A 7,818-nucleotide genomic window follows, 5' to 3' on the forward strand; every position below is an offset into this window, starting at 1 on the left:
AAAAGCTCTGACCCTGAATTTCAGGGTAGCCAGCATACAGTTCCTTGTTGTTCCCCAGATCTCTTTGGCAAGCGTTTTAGTACATCTGTCCCACACCTTAGGGTGGATAAACCTTACAAACTCATTTACGACTTTGACAACCCAAATCCTTGTAATAACAAGCGAATTAGGTTTACAACTTAATTAATTTACAACTTACAATCTAACCTTTTCGATGATTCCATCATCCTTCTGGGCCCAGGCTCTCCCGTCAAGAATAGACTCACTATCTTGACCGCTGTTCCTTGACTCAGGGTATCCTTGCTTTCTTCTTGTCCCACTTTTCTTCCTCCCGGGTTTTGGCACCATATGTGGGTGTCCAAGCAAGGCTGGTACCCTGGCTGGAACCAGCACGGGCAGCTATCCTCAGCCGCGCGGTCCACATCCCACTGCATCAATGTGATGGATGGCGAATATGGCGATTTATTGCAGGGAAACTTAACATTTTATAGCCTGGGGGTCACTGTGTTACTCCCATCTGCTTACATCACAGTTAGGTGCTATTGGCTAATTGCAGGGGGGCCCTGCTATCCTAACAGAGAGGGGTGGGTTTCTAGCTTTCCGTTACATCCCGAGTTCTTCCGCAGCGCAAGGCCTTAACTACAACAAACAGGAAAGGCTGAGTTCCCTCAGCGAGCAATATGAACAATTGGAAAAACAGTACAACAGCTGGAATTTACCCAGCCCCAATCAGAACTTATTCATAGATCTAATGCAGGAAATCGCCACGGAATTAGGATTGTCTAACTGTTGGATATGTGGTGGTCTGAAATCAGCTGAAAGATGGCCATGGAAGGGAGAAGGACTGACCCCGGAGCAATTGCTAAAATGGACTGGATTAAAATTATCCAAAACAACACGGAGACCCGAGGGTTGGGTAATCGACGAAAGGATAATTGGGACATTTTGCATTAGCCGGGAGGGAAAGGAATTTACCTATTTAGTAGGATACACTCCGTGTGTAAACACACTAACGGTAAATTCAGACAAAAAAACAAAGGTTTGGCAACCTGAACCACCCGAGGGTTATTGGAGTTACTCTCGGGAGAACAAATGTGAATGGGTAGACACAATTGGGCTTTGCTGGAATAAAGTCCAGGGGGCAAATCCCTTCCAGGCCTTTGTAGGTTTGAGGGACTATTGGGAGGATCCGGGAAAATCAAATAAAGGTTGGGAAGCACCGGACGGAATTTACTGGGTATGCGGGAAAAAAGCATACAGTGAATTGCCAAGAAAATGGAAAGGGTCATGCACTCTCGGAGTAATTCGGCCGTTTTTCTTCACATTACCTAAAGATGAAAGTAAGTCTTTAGGGGCCCCCCTCTTTGAAACATTGGCTCGGCAAAAGAGGGATTTGAGACGAGAACTACCGATGGCTGGTGGTAACCAAAAGTGGAAAGAGGAGGAGTGGCCTGCCGAACGAATCATACAATACTATGGGCCCGCTACCTGGGCAAATGACGGCAGCTGGGGTTACCGAACCCCCATCTACCTCCTCAATCGACTCATTCGGTTACAAGCCATGGTGGAAGTAGTCTCAAACCACACTTCGGAAGCCCTGGAATTGCTAGCAAAACAGCATTCACAAATGAGAGCTTTTGTCTACCAAAATAGATTGGCTCTCGACTATCTGCTAGCTGAGGAGGGAGGAGTGTGTGGGAGATACAATGAGTCCTAGTGCTGCATGGAGATTGATGATTATGGCGAGACTATAAAGGGACTAGCCGCCGAAATAAAAAAGGTGGCCCATGTGCCAGTCCAAAAATGGAATTCCATTTTACAGGCTTCCTGGTGGGATCAAATTTTTGGACAAGGAGCATGGTGGAAAAAGCTAGTCTTCTTTATAGGATGTTCGGTGGCTGGAGTTATTTTCCTACCTTGTCTGATTCCTTGTCTGATCAGGTTAATACACTCAGTGGTACAAGGAATGCAGACTGCCGCCCTCCCAATAGACCCAGAGAAAGCACAGGGACCAACCACAATTCTTTCTAAATTAACGAAATTAGAGGAAGAAAAAGAAAGCAAAAACGCGATCAAGGCATTAGAGGAATTTGAGACCAAGCACATGTTAGCACCAGAAAATAAAACTGTGGAGGAATACTAGTATTCCTCTCCAAAATAATAATAGAATATGAATTTTTAATGGGATAAATTATTAGGTGGGGGACTGTAATAAATTATGTGTAAATAAAAAATTCGTAAGAGATATAAATAAGATGTATATGTTGAAATAATAAAAACCAAAGATGTGTATGTGAAAAAAAGACAGAAACCTCTCTCCCAAGCCTGGCTGGGAGTTCTCCTCTGAAAGAAAAAGGATTGTAGCCAACACCCAGATAACAAACATTAACTCGGAAAATAGGCAGGATGGGAGCCATCAAGGATAACAAAAGGACTAGCTCGGAGGAGGAACCCAACTCCGGACCTGACCAACGTCTCTGCAGACCTCGATTGTGAAACAATCAAAGTCGACAAAGATGGGCCTCAGAAAAGTATCCGCCGCTAGTCTTGGATCGCCCACCTGCCAGACCAGTGTTGAAGATACAATCACTGGGAACAAAGGGGGAGACTCCGCCGAGATTCCCATCGGCACCAACCCCGGATCACATCACTTCATCCTTGATATCGCAAAATTAAAATACATACAGAGTCTCTTTGCATATGAGGAGACTCTGTCCGGACTCAAGTTAGGTCTATTCTTCCAAGCCAGGAAATCTATTCACCGAGCAATCAAGAACACTTGGTGAATGGAGCCTGCTTGGAATTTTTAGCCTGAGGACTCAAAAATCCTATAAAACTCCAATCCCGAGAGCGCTCAGACGTGGATTTGGGAACCCTACACCTCGGGTGTAGACCCTGTCCACCCAGCGCTGTGCTGACCATTTTTATTGTGGTTTTTCTCTCTTTTTTTTCTATGTTGTGTATTAATAAATTTCTCTTTTGATTCTATCCCAAATTTGCCTTTGCATTTATAACAGGCAGGACCTCCCGGCAGGCAAAAGGTGAAAAGACACAGTGTAGCACAAACCTGGAGCAAATGGCAAAGGTACAGCGGGGGTTGGGCAGCAGCAGCCCGGCTCTCCAACACAGCATGGAAAGGGCCCCCCCAGAATTTCTCACGGGCACTGGCTGTAACCTGGGTCCGGGCTATGCAAAGGAGGGCGGACCCTGGCAGTAAGTGGGGTGTTCCCGGGTGCTGGCGGGGCACACACTGCCTCTGGGCTTCCCAACAGCAAAAAAAACCGAGTCGGCAAGCTCAGTCAGTGCTGAAGCAAAGCAAAAACAAAAAGAAGCAGGCAAAAACCACAGAAACAGCAGGTTCCCTGGTCAGAGATACGGGCCATGTGAGTCCAGTCAAACTGCCCGTGCCAGAAGAGAGGCTGCCTCTTGCCCCGCCCCCAACTCCCTCCGGAAACCCAGCATGGCTCCCATTCATCGACATAGCCCAGAAGCCAGAGGATGGGAGTGGGGCGGGAACAGCAGCCACCCCTGTGCAGAAAATGAAACAAAACCGATCAAAAACCCCAACGATGGGATGGGAGGATAAATCACCCGCAAGACATCACCCTATGCGGGTTGGACATTTTTCCATATCTGCCCCTTGGTGGCCTCCGATAAAGACCAGCCTTTATATTACCTCTTATACTAATATTGTCTCAAAAGCATCTTGTTTTATTTCTAGACCTTTAAGGCATCAATGAGATGCATCCCAGGGTCCTGAGGGAATTAGGTGATGTAGTTGCCAAGCCACTCTCCATGATATATGAAAAGTCATGGCAGTCAGGCAAAGACCTCACTGACTGGCAAAAGTTAAACATTGCACTCATTTTTAAAGATGATAGAAAGGAGGACCCAAGGAATTACCAACCTGTCAGCCTCATATCTCTGCCTGGGCAGATCATGGAACAGATCATGGAATCATAGAAACATCATGGGTAAAAGAGACCTACCAAACCATCCAGTCCAACAATCTACCTAGCACTACCTCTGTAACCCCTAAACCACTAAATCATATCACCCAGCACCAGATCGAGATGCCTCTTGAACACCTCCAGGGATGGTGACTCCACCACCTCCCTGGGCAACCTATTCAAATGCCTGACCACACTATAGGTAAAAAAAAAAAAAAAGAAAAAAATCCAATCTGAATCTCTCATCTCATCTTAAGGCCATTTCCTCTTGTCTCTGTAGGAGTCCAGAAATGCAGAGACATTTCTCTGTCTATTCAATTCTTTAAAAAAATACATCAATCATATATAATATTGACAGAAAGGCTTCCAAATATCCCTGAGCAAGCCAAAATTTGTAAGAAATTAAATAGAAAGTAGAGAAATGTTTAATTTATCACTGAGGTGAAAATATAAATTTTAAGAGGGTTTCACACATGGAGTAAAGATGGAGGAAAAAGAGCGTAGTTTTTAATCCTTCTTCCTTCTCCATGCTTCTGCAGTTTTTAGAAGCACAAAGAATGATTGGTTTAGAATTAGTTGCACTTTTAATTACTTGAGTAGATATAGAAAACCTATTTGTTAAGATATAATAACAATACACGTGTCTGTAGTTAATAGGGTAAAAATTGATATAAAGGTGAAAAGACCACATAGTTCGGGGCCATTTTGTATCATCAGAATGAAATAAGCCAGGCTGTGGTGATTTAGGCTTGTGCAGCTAGTCTGGATAGACCTGCCAAGTTTTTGTAAGGATCCTTCAATAAACACGAGAAACCAGAATCTAATGAGCCAGGGAGTTTTCTTCGAATAATGAGGACTGAGATAAGTGGGACTCCCCACAAGGGAGGATTCCAAAAGAATTCAGCCCAATGGAGGCTGAGAGAGACTAGAGAAAAGTTACAGTCTACTCACTGCAGATATGGCAGAAGAGACCAACCTCTACCTCAGTACAACTTTCACGTAGTTGTAGAGGGATGAGGACCCCCCTGACCCTCCTCTTTTCTAGACTGAACAAAACCAGCTCCTGTCGCACTATATTGGGAACGGTGAGGTAGTAATGACATGGACTCTCTTGTGAGTTAAACAGAAGAGCAAGGTTTATTCCCCCATATCATCTTTTATAGACAAGTACACGAAGGTCCATAAAGATAAAACTCTTATTGGTCAGTAAACTAAGACATTACTATCATTGGTCAGTGGAGTACACCACCCCTCGACCTTCTCTTGCAAGAAAACAAGAAACTGACAAACAAAACCTGCAAGGCTGTCTTCTATCTCTGAGGATTGTTTTGATTCCTCCTTATGATTTCCCAGGCTACTTTCTCAGGCTAGTGTAAGAGATGATCCGAAGTTTCCCTCATCTGCCTCACAACCATGACAAGAACAAAGACTAAGACCCTGAAGACTCTAGGAGACTTTGTGCAGGGGTTCTGGCCTGGTTGAGGTAGATGCTTGCCAAGTGATTGCTTGCAGGTATGCTTGCTGTGCTGCCACGGTACACTGCTTTCATTCCTGCTGGTGAGCAGGAACTTGTGAAGAGCGACCTGTTCTGTACCTTATACCTGCTTCCCAGAGCAATGGGTCTCACCACAATAACCTATAAATCTCCCCACCTTTTGGCCAACTGCCCCTTGCTTTGAAACAGACTATAAAAGTGACTTTTCTAAGTTACTTTCTGAGAGAGATCTCCCCACGGAAGAAGACACCGGTGACCCCGTCTCGTCCTTTGGTAGCTATAATCCCCCCTTTTTCTCCCTTTACTTTGCGTCTATTCCTCTCTCTCCCTCTCTCTCTCCCTCTTTCTTTCTCCCTCTCTTTCTCTCCTCATCTATCACATAACCCATGTTGTTGGTACTAAAATAAAGGTGCATTATTGCTGTTGTGATTTAAACTGAAATCCCTTTGTGTCCTTTTTGCACTCTGAGATCAAACGAACCTCTCACAAGCCCCACTCGTGTTAGTGAATCGTGACACTTAAATGGAGTCACGGACAGGATTTCTGACAGACAGAAAGGGCTGCAGGTTTGTTGTGCAGTCTGTATTAGGGGAAGGACGTTTCGCTCCAGACACACCTATCCCGAAGCTATGAAAAGAGTAAGCGGTGTCTAGAAAGCAAGAGGGGTGACTTGAATTTCCTGCAAACTGCACATGCCTAAGTGAAAAGCACCCCACACTCGCTTGAGGGTTCTGTCTTCAGAATTTTGCAAAAGATCTCTTAGTGCAAAGGGCGGAACTTTTTTCTTGTTGCTGTGTATGAATTTTGACTGCTTGGTGTAGGGAGTGCCTCCCAAGTAGATTTGTCTTCTTCACCCACACAGGGAAGTGAAGGGTGATGCAGCAAAGGCTGCGTGTGTGCGTAACTTAAGCTTATACCTCCTGTGGTGGTTTTGTCCCTTCATAAACTGTTGTATGTTTTGAATTTTTGACTGCTTGGTGTAGTGAAGAGACAACCAGAATTTTAAACTGAAGGAGTACCTCCCAAGAAGATTTGGTCTCTTCGCCCATACAGGGAAGTGAATGGTGACACAGCAAGGGCTGCATTTGTATGTAACTTAAGCTTATACCTCCCTGTAGTGGTTTTTCCCTTCATAAAAATGACTGAAAATTCCACCAAAGAAGTTAAAGCTGAATTTTATGCTCTGTTAGCAAAACACAATTCCAGACCTTCTCCGGGAGGGGAAGAATGGGTGCTTAATAACTGGTTTAATTTGGAAAATGTAATTGATAGAGTATATTCTTTACAACATGAAACAAAATTTAAACTGGGCAAAAATAAAACTATACTCTGCTCAGTTGTGGGAGCTTGCCTTACAGCAGCTATAGAAACTTGCTTCAAGCGAAGAAGTGAGGAAAAAACTATAATAGACTCCCTTCAAGACCTAGTTGAAATTTTGTTTAAACAATTAGATAAAGAAAGGAATGAGATCAGTCTGTTGCGAGCAGCCCTCCATGATAAAAATTTAAAAAAAAATGCTGACTCCGTAAAGAAAAAGAGAAGAGAGGGAAACCCCTCTCATTAATGAAATTTACCCTCAAAAGGAGCTAACACAGATGAAAAATTGTGGGGAACATTGCTGTCCTAGTTTGAAACCTCTAATTAAAGCAGAATAGAATTATGTAAATGATGAAGATCTTGATCCGCATATAACCACTAAAGAAATCCTGTACACTGCTACTGAATTGGCTAAGTTGAAAAAGGAGTACGGGTGTTGTGGGTATGGAGGAGTCCGCTGGGCCCGAGATCCTGGCTCTACCCTGGAGACAAGATACTTCTCTGTAAGAGAGACACAATGTGTCGCTCCCAGGGGTCTTTGAGTTAGATATGTTAAACTGTTGTGTTTCATTGGTGTTCCCCCCTGCTGTCCCACCCCGATACAGGTATCTCAGGTTTCCCCCCGCCCCTCTCCTCTCTGATAAATACCCCGGCTTTTCCCCTGTTTGGGAGATTCGCTGTTGCCAGCACCCTTCGCCAAAGCTCTGCCTAAATAAAGGTTTATGCTTTAGCGGAACGCTGGACCAGCTTTCTCGTCCCTGCTTCCCGTGTTGCCTGCCTGCCTGCCTGCCTGCCGCTACAGCTGAGCCGAGCTGAAATCACTCGCCTGTGCGAAGCTGCTCACGCGCTTCGGCCCAGCCCTTCCCAGGGCTCCTTCTCTAGAGAAGTTGCAGTGCTCCGGGCTTTCCGTCGCCACGGCAGGGTGTCTCCCTCACAAGTCAGAGACAGAATATGTATTCTAAGTGTCTCTCACTGGAGGAGATCAAATTCGATTGACAGAACAAGAAGCCAGTGGGTACTGGGGACATGGGGTCTTCTTAACAACAGGAGACAGAT

The sequence above is a fragment of the Poecile atricapillus genome, chromosome W (genome assembly GCF_030490865.1).
Source record: "Poecile atricapillus isolate bPoeAtr1 chromosome W, bPoeAtr1.hap1, whole genome shotgun sequence".
Lineage (NCBI taxonomy): Eukaryota > Metazoa > Chordata > Aves > Passeriformes > Paridae > Poecile > Poecile atricapillus.